Consider the following 20,359-nt stretch of genomic DNA (forward strand, 5'->3'; position numbering starts at 1 on the left):
AGTGCATTAGTTCTTGAGAAATCCTTTTACCATCCTTTCCCAGGAAAATATTTAGCAAGGAGTGTCCCAACAATCAGAGATGCAATTCTTGGAGCCAAAGGTGATGCCCGCACTTAAAAACAGGTTTAGGAATGTGCATTTGCTCACAGAAGAAGCCCTTTTCACCCTGTGTTGAAATCTGTTTCTTCAGCTTAGCAACATTACACTATATATTTTTTTCCTTGCATAAGGTTTGTCCTCTTTTTCCGTTTCCTTTACAGATCACAAGGCTTTCCTCATGCATATCTTCGCTGATTATATTCAACAAATCATCCACAGCGCATCAAAGGATTCTGCTTTCTAAGAACTAGTCACATGAGAACAGTGGTGGGGTTCAAAAATTGTTCAAACCTACTCTGTGGGTATGGCCTCCTTTGTGGGAGTGGCTTGCCGCCCATTGTTCTAACCGTCAGGAAGTTTCTCCTTAGTTTGTAGTTTGTAGTTTGTAGTTTGTAGTTTATTTATAGGCCGCCCTTTTCCCTGAGGGGACTCAGGGCGGCTTACAATCAAAAAAGGAAGGGGAGTGTAGGACAATACAAAAAAAGAAATGTGCACAAAGTAAATTAGACAATAAAACTCAACATTCACTCAGCATTCGGGAGGGGCGAAATAAGATTATCCCCAGGCCTGACGGGTTAGCCAGTTCTTGAGGGCTGTGCGGAAGGCCTGGACGGTGGTGAGGGTACGAATCTCCACGGGGAGATTGTTCCATAGTGTCGGAGCCGCAACAGAGAAGGCTCTCCTCCGAGTAGTCGCCAGTCGGCACTGACTGGCGGATGGAATACGGAGGAGGCCAACTCTATGCGATCGGATGGGACGCAGGGAGGTAATTGGCAGAAGGCGGTCTCTCAAATAGCCAGATCCACTACCATGGAGCGCTTTATAGGTGGTGAGTAAGACCTTGAAGTGCACCCGGGGACCAACAGGTAGCCAGTGCAGCTCACGGAGGATCGGTGTTATGTGGGCGAACCGTGGTGCACCCACGATCACTCGCGCGGCCGCATTCTGGACTAGCTGAAGTCTTCGGATGCTCTTCAAGGGCAGCCCCATGTAGAGCACATTACAGTATTCCAGCCTAGAGATCACAAGGGCTCGAGTGACTGTTGTGAGGGCCTCCCGATTCAGGTAGGGCCGCAACTGGCGCACCAGGCGAACCTGGGCAAATGCCCCCCTGGTCACAGCTGAGAGATGGTGGTCAAAAGTTAGCTGTGAATCCAGGAGGACTCCCAAGTTGCGGGCCCTTTCTGAGGGGTTTAAATTTTGTCCCCCCAGCCTGAGTGATGGTATGGTGGTCAAATTTTTGGGAGGGAAACACAACAGCCACTCGGTCTTGTCTGGGTTGAGTATCAGCTTGTTCGCTCTCATCCAGTCTTTAACGGCTTCCAGTCCCCGGTTCATCACGTCCACCGCTTCATTGAGTTGGCACGGGGCGGACAGATACAACTGTGTATCGTCCGCATATTGGTGATATTTTATCCCGTGCCTTCGGATGATCTCGCCCAGCGGTTTCATGTAAATGTTAAATAGTAGGGGGGATAGGACCGACCCCTGCGGCACCCCATAGGTTAGGGGCCTCAGGGACGATCTCTGCCCCCCCACTAACACCGACTGCGACCTGTCCGAGAGATAGGAGGAGAACCACTGCAAGACAGTGCCGCCCACCCCTATCTCCCGCAGTCGTCGCAGAAGGATACCATGGTCGATGGTATCGAAAGCCGCTGAGAGGTCCAGGAGAACTAGGATGGAAGCATGGCCTCCATCCCTAGCTCTCCAGAGATCATCAGTCAATGCGACCAAAGCGGTTTCTGTGCTGTAACCGGGTCTGAAGCCAGACTGGAAGGGGTCAAGATAGTTAGCTTCCTCCAAGGTACGCTGAAGCTGGAGAGCCACCACCTTCTCAACAACCTTCCCTACAAAGGGGAGGTTGGAGACTGGACGATAGTTATTAAGAATAGCTGGATCCAGAGACGGCTTCTTCAGGAGGGGTCTCACCACCGCTGTCTTAAGCGCGGTGGGAAAGTACCCCTCCCGAAGAGAAGCGGTAACAACCGCCTGGATCCAGCCTCGTGTCACCTCACTGCTGTTGGCAACCAGCCAGGAGGGACACGGGTCCAGTATGCAGGTGGAGGCACTCACAGCTCGCATAGCCTTGTCCACATCCCCAGAGGCAACTTCCTGAAACTCAACCCAGAGATGGTTTGCCAAGTTTTCTCCTTGTGTCTCGGCTGGATCTACTGGGGTGGAGTCCAGGTCCGCTCGAAACCGGGCAACTTTGTCCGCCAAGAACTGGACATATTCCTCAGCCTTACCCTGTAAGGAGTCCCCCGTCTCCCTCCTATTTAGGAGGGAGCGGGTTATCCTAAACAGGGCGGCTGGGCGGGACTCGGCGGACGCTACCAAGGAGGCAATGTATGTTCTTTTTGTTGTTCTTAGGGTCCGAATATACTCCTTGGTGCATGCTGTCAAAAGTGCCCGTTTCGACTCGGACCTATCGGACCTCCACGAGTGCTCTAGGCGTCTCCTCCGGCGCTTTACCTCCCGGAGCTCCTCAGTAAACCAAGGAGGCCTCCGGGGGCCGCTGACCCGGAGGGGCCGTAGCGGCGCAATCCGGTCGAGAGACTCCGAAGCTGCCGAGTGCCAGGCAGCGACGAGAGTCTCCGCCGAACTGTGGGCGAGGGTATCAGGAATAACCCCAAGCTCCGTCTGGAACCTAACAGGATCCATCAGTCGCTTGGGGCGGAACCAGCTGGTCGGTTCCTCCTCCCTACGGTGGAGGTTTGGCCTCCGGAAGTCTAGCCTCAGTAGGTAGTGGTCTGACCACGACAGGGGTATGATCTCATTACCCCTCAGACCAAGATCGTAACTCCACTGCTCCGAGAGGAATACGAGGTCAAGCGTGTGACCCGCTGAGTGAGTTGGGCCTCGAATTACTTGAGTCAAGCCCATGGCTGTCATGGAAGCCATGAACTCCTGCGCTCCATCAGAGTGTTCACCGAGCGAAGGCAAGTTAAAGTCCCCCAGAACTATAAGTCTAGGGAACTCAACCACTAGCTCGGCTACTGACTCGAGGAGCGAGGGGAGGGCTGCTGCAACGTAGTTGGGAGGCAGGTACGTAAGCAGCAAACCCACTTGACCCTTGAGGTCCAGCTTCACTAGCAGGGACTCACACCCGACAAGCTCCGGAGCAGGGATCCTACGAGGTACTAAAGACTCCCGGACTACAATAGCCACACCGCCACCCCTTCCCTGGGCTCTCGGCTGGTGTAGCACCTGAAATCCGGCTGGGCACATCTCGACGAGGGGGACTCCTCCCTCAGGGCCCAGCCATGTTTCAGTAATACATGCCAGGTCTGCGCCCTCATCAGTTATCAAGTCCCGGATGAGGGGGGCCTTATGAACAACAGACCTGGCATTTAGCGACAGCAGCCTGAGACCAGGGTCCTGAACACCCGCGCCATCTGACCTTGGAGTGGGACTCCTAGGGCCGGAAGGAGGGATCTCTATGACACAGCGAGCCCTCCTTCCCCGATGATGGCCTGCCCTAAAGTCCCCACCGTATCTGCCTCTCCCTGTCATGACCGCAATGCTCCGACCCTCACCCGTGGTTGTGGTCCCCCCAACCACCCCGATGACCCCCGTATACCCCGGCAGGTCCTCCGAATCAGTCATACCCAAACTCTCACTCAAACAATCCTCACGAAATAATTAAAACACAAAGTTACAACAGTAATAGTAATAAAAGTGAGATCATTCATATCATCCAAGCAGTCCCATGCACTCAACATACCGTATTAAAGTAAAATTTAAAATTTAAAAGTTTAAAAATTGCACGGGCTCATAGACACAATGTTCAGTTTAAGGTAGTCCAGAGGTGTCTTCTGCCCTCTCCTAAGGGAGGGCCTACCTTGAGGGGGGGCTCTTCTGAAAAGTTCAGTGTAGTCCAGGGGGGGGAGGGGCTGGGGGGTAAAGTGAGTTCGGGAGTCAGCTGCAATGGTACGAACCGGGGAGTTAACCATAGTAGCAAGAAGTCTGGTAAGTGTGTTCATTTCAACAGCTTCTTTTGATGACATTTCCAGGATCAAAGGAGTCCAAAGAGTCCAAAGAGGGAGGGAGGGAAGCCTATCTCTGGTAGAAGGGGAGGGGGGGCGCTCCATTCAATAATCGGGCCCGACGTTCTTGGGGCCCAGCGCATCAAAAACAAGTCCAGGGTGGTCAATTTCATTAGCCAACAATGCTGGCGTCTATGGAGGCTGGCAGCTCGGAAATTAAAGTTTGCCGGTCCGCTGCCAGCTGTGAATCATAGGACTCTCCACCTTCCCTCAACTCTGTCCCAGGGGCCAATTTCCCCCTCACCAACTCTCTCTTAGTTCTCCTTTAATCTCCACGGTCTCCACCAGTTCCTTCTGTTCAAGCCGCGATGTTAGGCGGCATTAGATGGTAACCACGGCCGGCAATGTCGGTGGCCAGCAACAGGCAGTGTCCCTCTGCGTCCCTGACACTTCCCAAACTCCCCTCTCTCACCAGCTCTCTCGTTGTTTGTTGTTTAAGTTAGTTCCAATCTCCACCGTCTGCTACGCTCGTTCGTTCGAGCCGCGATGTTAGGCGGCTCAGATGGAAAGAGACACAACGCTTCCACAACCAGCGAGCCAACAGACAACGGGGGCCGCGGCACCAACAATAGTCGGGGGAAGATCAAAGTTTCCCAGGCAGCTTGGCCATGAAGTCCCAAAACAGCTGAGCTGAGCCGCGGCGTTTTTCAAGCCGGCAACGGCAGGCTAGCGGCACAGCGGAGGTCGTAGTCGCGGCGGTCAGGCAGCAACAGTTCTAAGTTGCTTCTCTCCTTGATTAGTTTCCACCCATTGCTTCTTGTCCTACTTTCAGGTGCTTTGGAGAATATCTTGACTCCCTCTTCTTTGTGGCAACCCCTGAGATATTGGAACGCTGCTATCGTGTCTCCCCAGTCCTTCTTTTAATTAAACTAGACATACCCAGTTCCTGCAACCGTTCTTCATATGTTTTAGCCTCCAGCCCCCTAATCATCTTTGTTGCTCTTCTCTGCACTGCATTCTGATGGGGTTCAAGGCTGACTCAGCCTTCCATCCTTCCAAGATCAATAAAATGTGGACCCACCTGTTGAGATTGTTGAGAGCAATATGAAAATAATGCTAAACTGTAAACTACCCAGAGCGTGCTGTAAAGCGTTATGGGGCGTTATACAAGCCTAAATGCTATTGCTGCTTAAATAATAATAATTTATAAAAGAGCAGAAAGACATGAAGGATATCTAATTGCTCGGCATTGCCCAGCTGTGTTGTATGGTGCCTCTACCTAAAAGATGGAGAAAAAGCAGAAAGTCCTACATTAGAAATAATGGCCTTTAAAATTGATGATATACTTGCAATCTCTACCACACATATGAAGCTTTGGGGAAAGGTTTCTGGCCATCTTATCTGCCTGACATTCTCCCTGACTTTGCCTATTAAATGTCCAATTGCTCAAAAGGATCTTTGCTGAGCTTTTTATAAGAAGCAGGAGGACAAAAAGAGAATATATATATAGAAAGGGCAAACCCACAATGATCTATGGTTGGATACTGACTGTTCAGCAATATTCCATGCATTTCTAGTCATGCCCCTTTAATTTCTGCATTCAAATATAAGAGCTCTGGCTAGACAAACCCAGTTTCCAAAGAAAATTCCTCTACATCAAAATAGGATGTAGAGTAGGTTCGATGTGATTTAATCGCTGCTCTCTGTCTATGTGTAGCTAAAACTATTAGACTTGCAAGTAAATCCCTCTGAATTATATGGGGAAAAAAATGGCCCATTCTCAATAGCTTGCAGTTCTAACATTTACCTGAGAGGAACACCCATGTTACACCCATCCTCCGCGAGCTGCACTGTCTCCGAAAGCGCTTCAAGGTGCTAGTCGTTACTTTTAAAGCCCTACACGGTTTAGGACCTGGCTACCTGAGAGACCGCCTCCTGCCACTTACCTCCCAACGACCAACAAGATTGCACAGGTTGGTCCTCCTCCGGGTGTAGCCAACCGGACAATGCCGGCTGGCGACCCCCTGGGGGAGAGCCTTCTCTGTTGCTGCGCCGGCCCTATGGAACGATCTACCTGCCGAAATCCGGACCTTTACCACTCTCCCGGCCTTCCGTAAAGCCGTTAAGATCTGGCTGTTCTGGCAGGCCTGGGGCTGTTGATCAATGTCCAGTCCCACTACACTGAATGGATCGTGTGTAACTTTAATCAATTGTATTTTTAATTTTTTAAATGCTATTTATTTGTCTGTAAGCCGCCCAGAGTCCCAAGGGAGTGGGCGGCATATAAATAAAATAAAACTCGAAACTCGAAACCCCATCAGAATGCAGTGCAGAGAAGAGCAACAAAGATGATTAGGGGACTGGAAGCTAAAACATATGAAGAACGGTTGCAGGAACTGGGTAGGTCTAGTTTAATTAAAAGAAGGACTGGGGGAGACACGATACAAATCAAATCAAATCAAATCAAATTTTATTAAATTGAAATTGAAATTGAAAATTGAAAGCCCAATAAAAGGAATAGGATAGAATTGGAAGAGTATTTGAATACAATCTGGATGCACATTGACTATCCATAATGTTATTGGAAGCCAATGTGAAAGTTTCAGATGGGCTTTCAAGGTGAAGGGAATGATGACATTGCTAAGCGCTGGATCAACCTCAAACTCTCCACTTCCTTATGAGTGGGCAGCCCCAAGGCACAAAGGTTAGGGCTGTTCAGGTTCAGCAAGGGCAGAGCCTGGAGTAACTGAAAGCACCTGTTCCTTCCCACGGTTGCCTTCCCCGCCCAATGTTTCAAAGGCTCTTACGGTTTCCTGGCTCAGCCAGCAGCAACTTAACCCAAAGCCTTTCCCCAGACACCCCTTTCATTACTGCATGCAACAAATAATCAAAAACATATGGTGGGGACGGGAGAAATTATTTTCCCAGAAAATAGATTTGCATGGCTTATTTATTTATTTACAGAATGGCCGTTCCACTTGATTTTGCAGACTCAAAAGGAAAACTTAAGCTTTTCTTTCAACCCATTTCAGACCATCCCATTCTTTGCTGCCTCCAAAGATGCCTTTTAAAAAACAAGTTTGCATCCTATTCTTATGCATGCCAGTGCTGTGGGTGAGGTAATTTAAGGTGGTTCTGACAAGTGTCGTCGGCATCTTCATATCCGGTCAAATGGGTGGCAAGCCACTCCCATCCGGTCACATGGGCAGCAAGCCACTCCCACAAAGGAGGCCACACCCACAGAGTAGGTTCGAACAATTTTTGAAGCCCACCACTGAGAGGGACCCAACATATTATGCGTCGCCACAATGAAGGAAAAAGCAAATTCCTATGGAAAAGAAAGAAGAGGTGCCCTGCGTGTTGAAATGGTTGATTCCATCCCCGAGAAACTAATGTGGGATTTCTTCCCCCTTCTGACCCATCTTTTCAGTAGTCTTTGCTAATGAAAAGATTGGAGAATTGGTTGAGAATCTCCCTCTCGTTCCGCTGCCTCAGCAGTAGCAATTCAGTAGTTGCGTTTCCCAAAGTCAAATCAAACAGATGTGCTTTATAAACCTCCCCCCCTTCCCTCACTCAACCTTTGGCAAGGATTCAAGGAGCTCCAAATTTATGATATTTATGGTTCCCTCACTTCTCCAGCCCGGCTGTATCAGCCCTTCGCCAATAATGTTAGGTTAAAAATTGTCCACTCTGGCTAGGCAGCCAAACCAAACCATGAGAAGCCAACGAAGGATCAAGCAAATTCTTCCCCGTGACAATAATAAAGGCATAAAAGTACCATAAAAGTCCTTTTATGGCAGAGAAAGCTAATAGGTGATTTATGCACCTGTTTTACCGCACCCTTCATGCTTAGGATTTAGCAAGGTGTAAGCACGGCGTGGACCTTGTGCTGGGAGTCTCTATTGGTGCAGACTTACTCAGGGAATAGCAGTGTTTGCTCAGGTGCAGTATCTCAGGTGATCTCTCTAACTCTAGCATAAGAGCTATTTTTAAGACTAACCAATAAAAGCCATTTACAAGGTCAGCCGCCTATGAATTTTCAATTTCCTTCTATGTACTCCTCCACTCTTCATAAGCCCCTTTGATCTCCCCGGCATCAGCCTTCCTCTGGAAAACACCTAGGTTGGAATATAGTCATTAATTTTTCTCTCTAACCCGCTGAAGACCCTGGACGGCTACTGCAACCGTACCATTCTGTACTGTTCGCTGGTATCAGCAGTGCCAACTGAAAATGATTTTTCAACCATTGATATTCCATTAACTTTTAAATAACTCCCACTGAGATGCCTTGTTTCATGGCTCCCATTCTCAGATATTTAAACACTGTAGTTGGCTACGTTTAAGTTTTCAGGAACTTTGTTGGTATCCTTTTGTTGCTTTCTTATTAGGTTGAGGTTTATTCGATTTATATGCCGCCCTTCTCCCAAGGACTCAGGGCGGCGTACAACATTAAAAGAAACACATAATACAAAAGTTAAAAAGAAATTAAATAGGATATCCCAAACCCAATTAAAATTGACAATGACACATTTTTTTAAAAAAAAGAATTAAAATTAACAATGATCAATACTTTGATTTGTTCAGGCCAGGCTGGCTTGCTGGAAAAGCCAAGTTTTTAGGGCACGTCGGAAGGACCGGAGGTGGGGGATTATACGAAGCTCTGGGGGCAGCTCATTCCAGAGGGAAGGGGCTCCCACAGAGAAGGCTCTCCTCCTGGGGGTCGCTAGCCGGCACTGTCTGGCTGACGGCACCCTGAGGAGGCCAACTCTGTGGGATCGCACTGGATGGTGGGAGGCTACCGGTGGCAGTAGGTGGTCTCGCAGGTATTATTAGGCAATGAAAAACCTTACCAGCAGCAAACTGATTTTCTTTTCCTTCAAGCAAGAACTTATTTAACATCAGAAATCTCTAAATGCCACCACAAGTGTTCCTGAGTTTATATAAGTGGTGAAGGAAACCCTCCACACATCACCCATGTCCAAATCATCGCTTTAAGGAACGTTAAATGAAGAGACAAGAAGCATCCCAAATTCACCCTTCGAGGGAAAAAGCCACATCCCAAATACATCTCTTAATCACAGATTGGGATTGCCTATCACAGCTCCCCATTACATCCTGTGGATTTAGAATAGAATAACAGAGTTGGAAGGGACGTTGGAGGTCTTCTAGTCCAACCCCCTGCTTAGGCAGGAAACCCTACACCACTTCAGACAAATGGTTATCCAACATCTTCTTTAAAACTTTAAGATAGATTTAAGGTAGATGGAACTCCTTCTGAAATCTGTGCCCCTTCTGACTTAAGTAGAGCCCATATAGAGTAGAGTAGAGTAGAGTAGAGTAGAGTAGAGTAGAGTAGAGTAGAGTAGAGTAGAGTAGAGTAGAGTAGAATAGAATAGAATAGAGGAGAAGGGAAGAGAAGAATAGAATAGAATAGAAGACAGAGAGTAGAGTAGAGAAGAGAAGAGAAGAGTAGACAGTAAAAGGGAAGAATAGAATAAAATAAAGTAGAATAGAATAAAGGAGAAGGGAAGAATAGAATAAAATAGAAGGCAAGAGAGTAGGGTAGAGTAGAGAAGAGAAGAGAAGAGTAGACAGTAAAAGGAAGAATAGAATAAAATAAAGTAGAATAGAATAGAATAGAATAACAGAGTTGGAAGGGACCTTGGAGGTCTTCTGCTCCAACCCCCTGCTTAGGGAGGAAACCCTACACCACTTCAGAAAAATGGTTATCCAATGTCTTCTCTAAAACTTCCAGTGTTGGAGCATTCACAACTTGTAGAGGCAAGTTGTTCCACTGATTAATTGTTCTGTCAGGAAATTTCACCTAAGTTCTAAAGAGAAATTTCCTGACAGTTAAAATAATTAATGAATTAATAAAAAATATTTTTTGTATTACTGATCCATGGTGTTAATCTTGTGCTACAACACACAACACCCAGTTGCTTGGGTGCTACAACACCCAACACCTAGCTATTTGTTAAGTGGAGAGGACTAGTACTGATGGTGTTACCTAGTTTGGGTAATGAAATGTCTGCAAAGAAACAACTAAGCGCAGAGACCAGCAAGGACCCCCCATTTCAACCCTCCTTAATGTAGAAAGTTGTAGTTCATCAACAGATTTGCACTCCTGCCATCAAGTTCTAGATGATTCTTCTATTCAAGATGGGAGGCTGTTAATACAGCAGATCCTGATCCTTCATATGCCACGTGAAGTGCCCGATTCATCAGTAGCTGTTGGAAGAGCAAGACTGCCATTGCCCCAGCAGGAGTAATCCTTGGTTGAACTAAGACTAGACCTGATATTCCCTATCTCTGTGGCTGTTTCTAACTAACTTGGGCAGGGTGCTTGTCTCACCCACCTCGCTGTTCCTGGGAAATTGTATACCTTGGCTCTGCCAGAGTTGCTGCAGTGCAATATTTGACTGAACGGGTAGGAAACAAGCGCCAAGCAGAATGAAAGGTGACAGGAATGTGCCCAGAGTCTTATACAATTCTCCTCAGCTTTGTCCAGAAAACAGTAGTGTAGATGTTCAACTCAAAGAATTCTCAACAACAGCCACACTGGTTGAGCAGTTGCAACTACGGAAGTCATTTATTTAAAAAAATTACTCAGCTTACACTATGCTGAATGGATGCTAGAAATAGATAGATGAGATAGATGATAGATAGATGATGATAGATACTGTAGATAGATAGATAGATAGATAGATAGATAGATAGATAGATAGATAGATAGATAGATAGATAGATAGGTAGGTAGGTAGGTAGGTAGGTAGGTAGGTAGGTAGATTGATAGATAGATAGATAGATAGATAGATAGATAGATAGATAGATAGATAGATAGATGATAGATAGATAGATAGATAGATAGATAGATAGATAGATAGATAGATAGACAGACAGATAGACAGACACACACACAGATACACAGACACACAGACACACAGACACACAGACACACAGATAATGAGATGAATGTGGATACCGTAAACCAGTGGTGGGTTTCAAAAAATTGTTCAAACCTACTCTGCGGGTGTGGCCTCCTTTGTGGGAGTGGCTTCCCACCCATGTGACTGGATGGGAGTGGCTTGCCGCCCATGTGACCGGATATGCAGATGCCGACGACACTTGTCAGAACCACCTTAAATCACCTCACACACAGCACTGGCATGCATAAGAATAGGATGTAAACTTGTTTTTTAAAAGGCGTCTTTGCGTTAAAACAACTTCAACACATGCAATGTTCTGATTGCACCACAAACGCAGTCATCATCCTTACCTTTCACAGAGGCACTGAGTTTTATAAGTATGAGCATGATAGTGTAGAATAATCATATCCAAGGACCAGTGGTGGGTTTCAAAAAATTTTGGAACCTCTTCTGTAGGTGTGGCCTGCTTTCCGGGTCCACTGGTGGAACCTCTTCTAACCGGTTCGGTAGATTTGATGAACCGGTTCTACCGAATAGGTACGAACTGGTAGGAACCCACCTCTCCCGTAAACCAAAACAGAATGTATGAAATAGGGTGTATTCTATATGCAGTCTACTGTCATACTTGAGAGCTCTTTGTGGGTTGTCAAAAGAAAAATGTTCCATTACTTCTGTCTTAATATTTCTAATTGGATGCCAATCATCTTTAGTTATTATTGTATTGCAAGCATTTCGTAATTTAAATCTCATGTCTATAGAGCTATTCTGAATGCCACATGTGGTGGAAATACTAAGTGGCATGTAGAGTCCGTAAATAAACAACTCATCAAATGCCAATTATTCCTTTTTAGAGAAGTTTTCGAAATGTATTTACTATGAGTAAACATGATTAAGTTCAATCCTTCTTCTCCGCCTCCCTTTCCTTGCTGAATCTTATCGTGGCCTAAAGTGTAATGTTGCCTCTGCAGTTTGTATCTTTCATTTCTTTCTCCTTATCTCGAGAACCACAAACACGACTTCTCTTAGTCAATCTCCTCCGTCACAAAGATTAATGAAGAGTGGGAGGCAAACACATAAACCCAGCTTAAGGATTCCTTCCACGTTAACACAATGAAGCCACAAACGACATTTGTGGTAGGTGATATCCCCCTGTCCACTATTTTATTAGTAGAAAGACACCCCCGCACACAAACTCAAAGAAGATCTTAAGATCTACATTAAATGTTCATCATCTCCAGTTCAAGGAAGTAGAAACCTTAGCTAAGGACTGGTCTTTTATCAATCAGATTAGATAGTCAAAGTGGTTAGAGAAAGAGCTGAGGTGGGGCAGTGGTTAGAGTGCAGTACTGCAGGCTACTTCAGCTGACTGTTAGCTGAAGTTCAGAGGTTCAAATCTCACCGGCTCAAGGTTGACTCAGCCTTCCATCCTTCCGAGGTGGGTGAAATGAGGACCCAGACTGTGGGGGCGATACGCTGACTCTGTAAACCGCTTAGAGAGGGCTGAAAGCCCTATGAAACGGTATATAAGTCTAACTGCTGTTGCTATTGCTATAAGTGGAGGAGTGATAGAACTGAAGAGCAGGAGGCATCCTATACTCCTAATATTAATGCTCACCTAATCCTACTGCTTTTTTTCATCAATATTTCCACCTGATCTCAAGAGGGCTGCAGAACATTAGTATCACAGTGAAAGCCCAGAAGACTTTCAGCTCAGTGAAAGCCCAGAAGACTAGTCAAAGTGGTTAGAGAAAGAGCCGAGGTGGCGCAGTGGTTAGAGTGCAGTACTGCAGGCTACTTCAGCTGACTGTTAGCTGAAGTTCAGCGGTTCAAATCTCACCGGCTCAAGGTTGGACTCAGCCTTCCATCCTTCCGAGGTGGGTGAAATGAGGACCCAGACTGTGGGGGAGATATGCTGACTCTGTAAACCGCTTAGAGAGGGCTGAAAGCCCTATGAAGCGGTATATAAGTCTACTGCTATTGGAGACTTCAAGTGCCTGCAACCTTTAGATGAACTTCTAGACCAGGAATGGCGAAGCTTTGCATGGCTGTTCGTCTGGGCTGTGACCAGGAAGAGGAGCTCCCCAGGAGGCATGCGCACAATGGAAAATAAACTTCTGGTTTCTGGCGTGCATGCAAGTCTTCCGCTTACTGCCGCGCATGCACATGTGCCAATCAGCTGGTCAGCACACATGCTCACACTGGAAAATGGAAGACTGGAAAATGGAAGAGCCAAGGTGGCGCTGTGGTTAGAGTGCACACCTATAGAAGAGGTTCCAAAAAATTTTTGAAACCCACCACTGCTACACACACACAGAGAGAGAGGGGGGGGGGGAGAGAGAGAGAGAGAGAGAGAGAGAGAGAGAGAGAGAGAGAGAGAGAGAGGAATAAATAAATAAATAAATAAATACAAAAGAAAAAGAGTGAGAGAGAGATTTAAAAAAGAAAAACGGGACAGAGAGACAAAAGGAAGGAAAGGGAGAGGGAGGGAGGGAGAGAGAGAGAGAGAGAGAAGAAGGAAAGAAGAAGAAAAGAAAAAGAAAAAAGAAAGAAAGAAAGAAAGAAAGAAAACACATGGCCGGCAAGCCACTCCCACCAGGTCACATGGCTGGCAAGCCACTCCCACAAAGGAGGCCACACCCACAGAGTAGGTTCCCAAAAATTTTGAAACCCACCCCTGGGCTCATGCACACACGGTCCAATTTCAGCACTCTGTGCCAAAAAGGTTAACCACCACTGCCCTATACCATTTCAGACAAGTGTCTGTCCAATCTCTTCTTTAAAAACCTCCAGTGATGTAGCACCACAACTTTTGAAGGCAAGCTCTTCCACTGGTTAATTGTCCTCACTGTCAGGGAATTTTTCTCCTTACAGTAATTCCACATTGCTTCTCTCCTTGATTAGTCTCCATCCATTGTTTCTTGTCCTTCTGGTGCTTTGGAAAATAAATTGACCCTCTCTGTGGCAACCCTTCAAATATTGGAATGCTGCTATCATGTCCCCCCCCCGTCTAGTCCTTCTTCTCCCTAGACTAGCCAGACCCAAATCCTGCAACCATTCTTCACCTGTTCTTCGTCTCTGTCAGAATCGAATAATGAATGTATTTATTCGCATGCCGAGGTGTCATTCTACCACCAGGATATTAAAAGCGCTCGCAAATGCTTTGCGCTTTAAAACGCTTTGTAGGTATGGTGAGGGTATGGCGATCGAAAAGGGGGTACTGGTTCTGATTTATTTCATGCAATAAATTAATCTTTAAAACAATGAGTTAAATATCTGTGCTGGCTACTGGGATGCTTTTTATAAGATCTGGCACATGGTGCTCGGCGCACCAGTTACCAGCTGCGCAGCAGTCAGATATAAACTCATCTAGGAAAATATAGAACCTTGCTTAATGCTGAGACCAGAGCCCACAATCTGGGGTCTTTGTGCCCAGTCCAAGTTTGAGAAATTGCTCGCTGAAGCACACACGCACGCACGCACACATGTTGGCTTGGAACTGCACATTGCCATAAAGACAGAACGGGAGGCTGAAAATAGCGGCTCCTTGTCAGATTCAAAAGGGTGGGGTTTTTTTAATTTTTGTTTTACATCTGAATCTGAAAGCGTTGGGTGTTTTTTCCCCTCCCTTGTCCCCTCATCGTTGTTGTCACCGTTGAAGAAGTACAGAAGACACTGAAAGCAAAGATGAATGCTGATTAGACATGAAAAGAGGGGGAAAAAAACTTTAAACGGGGTTGCCATTTTTCGGTGATGGTCTCGTATCTAGCGAAACATATTGTTCCCAGCATATGGGCTTATCTTGAGTTCCTTACAGCTCTGCTTTTTTTTTAAAAAAAAAAAAAATGTCTTCGTGTGGGATCTGTGCATTAGAAGACAAAAAATAAATACATCCAAGTATGGTTTACTGTAATACACAAGGGGTGTTTGGTTTCAAATTCCTGTCAAGCCAGGACGATTAGATAGAGTTCGTGGCCCGCCATTATCTTTCAGGGCAGCCCAGGGACTTCTGGGAAATGTAGGCCAAACGGTTCCCCGACAAATGCGCGCTTGACAAAACCACGCCCGACAAAACCGTGGCGACAAAACCGCGGGTTCTAAATCACACCGACGAATGAGCACAGAAGCGCACCGACAACAGCGCGTTCTAAACCTAACCCTAAACCTAACCCTGAACCTAACCCTAAAACTAACCCTGAACCTAACCCTAAAACTAACCCTGAACCTAACCCTTACCTTAACTTAACAAATCACGCTTCTGTTGTCAGCGCGCTGTTGTGGGCGTGTTGATGGTGTCGCGGCTTTCGCACTGCAGTTTCGTCGGCGCGCTTTTGTCGTGCACGCATTTGTCGGGTCACGGGCCAAATACAGGCTTACAACCACAAATGAGCCCCAAATTTCTGTTGCAAATCGTGACATTGCTAAGTGGGTTTCACCCCCATTTTACAACCTTTCTTGTCGCCGTTGTTAAGTAAATCGCTGCAGTTGTTAGTGGCAAAGTTGTAAAGCGAATCTGCTTTCCCCGCTGACGTTGCTTGACAGGAGGTTGCGAAATATGATCACATGACCCCCAGAGACATTGCAATGGTCAAAAATAGGGATCAGTCACCATGGGATCACGGGACCATGGGGATGCAGCAGTGGATGTAACAGAGGTGGTCTTCAGCAGGTTCTGACTAGTTCTGGAGAACTGGTAGCAGAAATTTGAGTAGTTCAGAGAATCGGTAAATACTACCTCTGGCTGGCCTCGCCCCCATCTATTCTCTGCCTCCCGAGTCCCAGCGGATCAGGAGGAAATGGGGATTTTGTAGTAACCTTCCCCTGCCATGCCCATAAAGGCATGCCACGCCCACAGAACTGTTAGTAAAAAAAAATGCAATCCCACCACTGGGTTGTAAAGGTGAAAAATTGGGCATAATTCACTTTTTTCACTGTTGTAAGTCAAGGGCTACCTGTATATCTGGTGAATGCCCAGGTAAGCCTACCCAAGCGATTCGCAAAAATAAATACAGGGAGTCCTCCATTTATAACTACTCATTTAGCAACCGTTACAAAGAGCACTGAAAAAAAAGTGACTCCCAACCAATCCTCGTACTTGCGACCATCACGGCATTCCCATGACCCTGTGATCAAAAATTGGCAACTGGCATGCATGTATTTATGATGTTTGCAGCATCCAGGGGTTCACTCGATAGGCACTTGAGATCTTCCACCCAGATCTCCCCACAGTGGTTAGAGTGCAATACTGCAGGCCACTTCTGTTGACTGCCGGCAGTTCGGCAGTTCAAATCTCACCAGGCTCAAGGTTGACTCAGCCTTCCATCCTTCCGGGGTGGGTAAAATTAGGACCCAGATTATTGGGGGGCAAGAGGCTGACTCTGTAAACTGCTTAGAGGGGGCTGTAAAGCACTGTGAAGCGGTATATAAGTTTAAGTGCTATTGCTATTGCTATTCTGAGAAGCAAAGTCAATGGGAAAAGGCAGATTTGCTTAATGACTGCATGATTCGTTTAACAACCGAAGTGATTTGCTTAACAAATATGGCAAAAAGGTCATAAAATTAGATGGTTCTCTCTTAATAATCACCTTGCTCCGCAGTGGAAATTTTGTCCCAATTGTGATTGTTCATCTATGGAGGGAGGGGGGGGAGACCCACATGTATACTGACTTAAACCCCAAGTTTATTTGTTGGGAGTTCCAGATTTGAACTGAAAAGCCCCTGGCTGCCTTCCAGCAATCATCCAGAGCTTTGCAGCTGAAATCTTATAATCCAGTTGTTTGTGCTGATCCAGAAGCTCTGCGTCAGGCAAAGTTGACATAAAATTAAAACTAATACTGAAACACAAACGCCCAATTAACAGACTGCAATTGTAGCACTTCTCTTTGCAAAGAAAAATTGAGACATAAGCAGTTCCTTAGATGAATTAGAGTTTATTCTAATTTGTATAATTTCAAACTAGAAACAAAGATTGATGAAGGAACCCGAATTCATTTTTCAAATGCCAGTATAATTCTTTGCCTGAGCCTATCCCTGCAGGGATCTGAGCAAATATGAAAGTTTCTTCTTTTACCACAGGTTTGGTACCCATAACTTCTTTTTCTGCATTATCCTGTGACTTTAAAAATAGTCACACATATAAAATGTATGACACTCTAGTGCCACACTGTTCACACATTGCCAAAAAAAAACACATTTAAAAAAAAAACAGTCACACAGAAATTCATATTGAAATGCATAATTTCAACTTTTAAAAATGGTTCTTTCTGAAAATACAGGCAGTGGTGGGATTTAGCCAGTCCTGGCTGGTTTGGGCCAACCAGTAGTAAAAATCCTGGCTGGCTGTTGTGGCCCAGCATGAGCCTTTGGAGCTGCCACCAGACTCCGACAGCGAGGGGCCCTATGAGTCGGTTCTGGAGGATGTGGAGGGCCCTGGACAGGGTCCCGACTCCGAGCAGGGCGCAGAGAGAGGCTGGTTGGCCACCAGGAGGCACCTAAGCCTTGGAGCAGTGGGGTGGAGACAAGGGAGAGTGATCTGGATGCCAGCAGTGAGTTGTTCTGGATGCCCCGGCACCGGAGAGCTAATAGGCGTAAGGAACAGTTATGCAGTTACAGGAAGTAATTGTACTCAGCTGGTGGTAATTAGGCTCCTCTCCAGACTATAAAAGGACTGCTTGTGCACCCTTTGCAGAAGTCAATGCAGGAACTAATGTTGGAGAACATTATTGTGAGCTTGGCAGGCTGGATTGCTGCCAGGGCTTATCTATGCTGGATTGCTGCCCCGGTTTATCTGTGCCGGTTTGCTGCCAAGGACCTGTCTGTCTGTTAATTAAATGCCGTAACTTATCTTTGGCTTGGAGTGTGTGTTGGTGTGGGATGAGGTGGGTCAGAACAGCTGGCCATGCCTGTCCTGCCCTGGCCCGGCCCGCCTAGCCACTACTTGCAAGGGTCCTCAAACTACGGCCGACACGAACCATGACCACAAGTCATATGGCCACCTAGCTACACCCAAATAGCCATGCCCACTTAGCCACACCCACCTAGTCACGTCCACAGAACCGGTAGTAAAAAAATTTTTTTTGAAACCCACCACTGAATACAGGTAGTCCTCGATGTACGACCATCATTGATCTCAACATTTCTCTTGCTAAGTGAGACAGCTGTTAACCGAGTTTTGCCCTGTTTTACTACTGTTCTTGTCCCATTTTTTTAAAATGAATCACTGCAGTTGTTAAGTCAGTAACAAAGTTGTTACCATTGACTTTGTTGGTCAGAAGGTTGCGAAAGCAGATCACATGACCCCAGGATATTGCAACCATCAGAAAGTCAATTGCCAAGCGTCCAAATTCTGATCACGTGACCCTGGGGACACTGCAGCAGTTATGGGTGTAAAAAATTGTCACTTTTTTTTTTCACTGCTGCTGTAACTTAAACAAGCTGTTGTAAGTCAACATCAAACTCATTGATGTTGATGAGTACCCTGAATACATTCATTCAAAATGCAGGAGTCAAACTCTTTGGGCATCTCCAACCTGATTGGAGATTGGAAAGGAAGGGAAGGGAAATCGTCTTACCAGGATTTAATAAACGCATTCTAAGGATATTTACAGGTTTACGTAAATTACATTTTAATTTTGGTGTAATCCCATCCTTGTCCTGGACTCATTGGCCAAATCCGGTCTACAGCCAGAAGAGAGTTGAGCGTCCCTGATTTAACCCTTCAACCAAACCCAACGGGACTATTCTTACTTTTTTTTTAAGATTGGCCACAGCTATTAGTTAGCATAATAAGCATCTGTTGAAAGAAGCAATTCAGCAGCAGAAACCAATCCCAGGCATGAAATATGATAACGCTATACATATAATTCTAACATAAATTATCAGGGTATCCCTAACTTAAGAAGTATGTTGGAATCTTGGCTGCATCAGGACCAAATGACTGTATTTCTTTCGGGATTCTTGCTTCGGAAGCCATCAGAAGAAGAGGCTGCATATATTTGGGTGGTGGGGGTTAATTAAAACAGCTTAACAGATTCTTAACACAATAAATCGGTTCAAATTAACAAGGGCTGAGTGGGGGGGAGGAAGAGCTTCAAATGTTTAAAAGTGAGCTGTGTGGGCTGACAGCTGCTCCCATGACAGGGGTCTTTAAGATCTCCATTTCAAAAGCATCGTTTGCTAAAACAGCGTGGGAGAATCAGGCTCAATTAGAGCTGTCCAACTCTGTGGGAGGCGCCGTGGAAGAATGCTGAGAAGAGGTTAAGGTAAAAACAAAAAAAAACAACAAGGTCTCTTTATCAAATCAAAATAGTGAATGTGAATGAGAGAGAAAGAGAGAAATTCCTGGGGGGCTACGATTATCAATGGCTTCTGTTCATGAGAACTAGCGATGCCCTCCACAATCTGACTCAGTGGGCCTTCCAAAGAAGACAAGTGCTGCTACATTGTGTTTTGCTCACAAGCCAAAATGTTAACGCAGAAGGTTTAGGCCTTTTGTGGCAAAAGGACTAGTAGAACCACCAAAGGAAGCCGCCTGGTTTCCCACATTTTGAAATAGACTTCTGTAGATCCGAATTCTGGAGTTGGAGATGTTTGTTGGAGCGAGACTCTTCTTAGTAATTGAAGACTGTCTCCATCAGAGGTGGTATTCAGCAGGTTCTGACCAGTTCTGGAGAACCGGTAGCGGAAATTTTGAGTAGTTCAGAGAACCAGTAAATACCACCTCTGGCTGGCCCCGCCCCCATCTTTTCTCTGCCTCCCGGGTCCCAGCGGATCGGGAGGAAATGGGGTTTTGCAGTATCCTTCCCCTGCCACACCCAAGCCATGCCACACCCACCAAGTTATGCCACGCCCACCAAGCCACGCCCACAGAACCAGTAGTAAAAAAAAATTGAATCCCACCACAGGTCTCCATCTGATTCTGCCTTGTTAGCAGAGGTGGGTTGCTCCTAGATTGGCCCAGATTGGCCAAACTAGTAGTGGCGGCAGCGGGATTCTCCGCCCGCCCACCCGGACACTTTTGTGCATGCGCAGAAGCATCCCACGTGAGCGCACAAGCACGAGCAAACCAGTAGCATTGGATGACTTCTTGTGGTAATTGCAAACCCCAGCTTGATATATGCCTGAGTGTATTTTTCCCCTAAATTCAGAAGCCTAATTAATTCTAGGATTAAATTAGCATTTAGCAAGGGGTGCCGGATTGATGAAAGCAGCACTGCGATGTCATTGACCAAAGCCACACCCCTTTTCTATGTGCATCGCAACTGACCAGGCATGCATGGATAAAGGGGCAGTGATACAACACCCCAAGACAATGAAGAGGGATGAAGAGTTTGCACCAATTTAATA

Source organism: Thamnophis elegans, chromosome 3, assembly GCF_009769535.1.
Source record: "Thamnophis elegans isolate rThaEle1 chromosome 3, rThaEle1.pri, whole genome shotgun sequence".
NCBI classification, from domain to species: domain Eukaryota; kingdom Metazoa; phylum Chordata; class Lepidosauria; order Squamata; family Colubridae; genus Thamnophis; species Thamnophis elegans.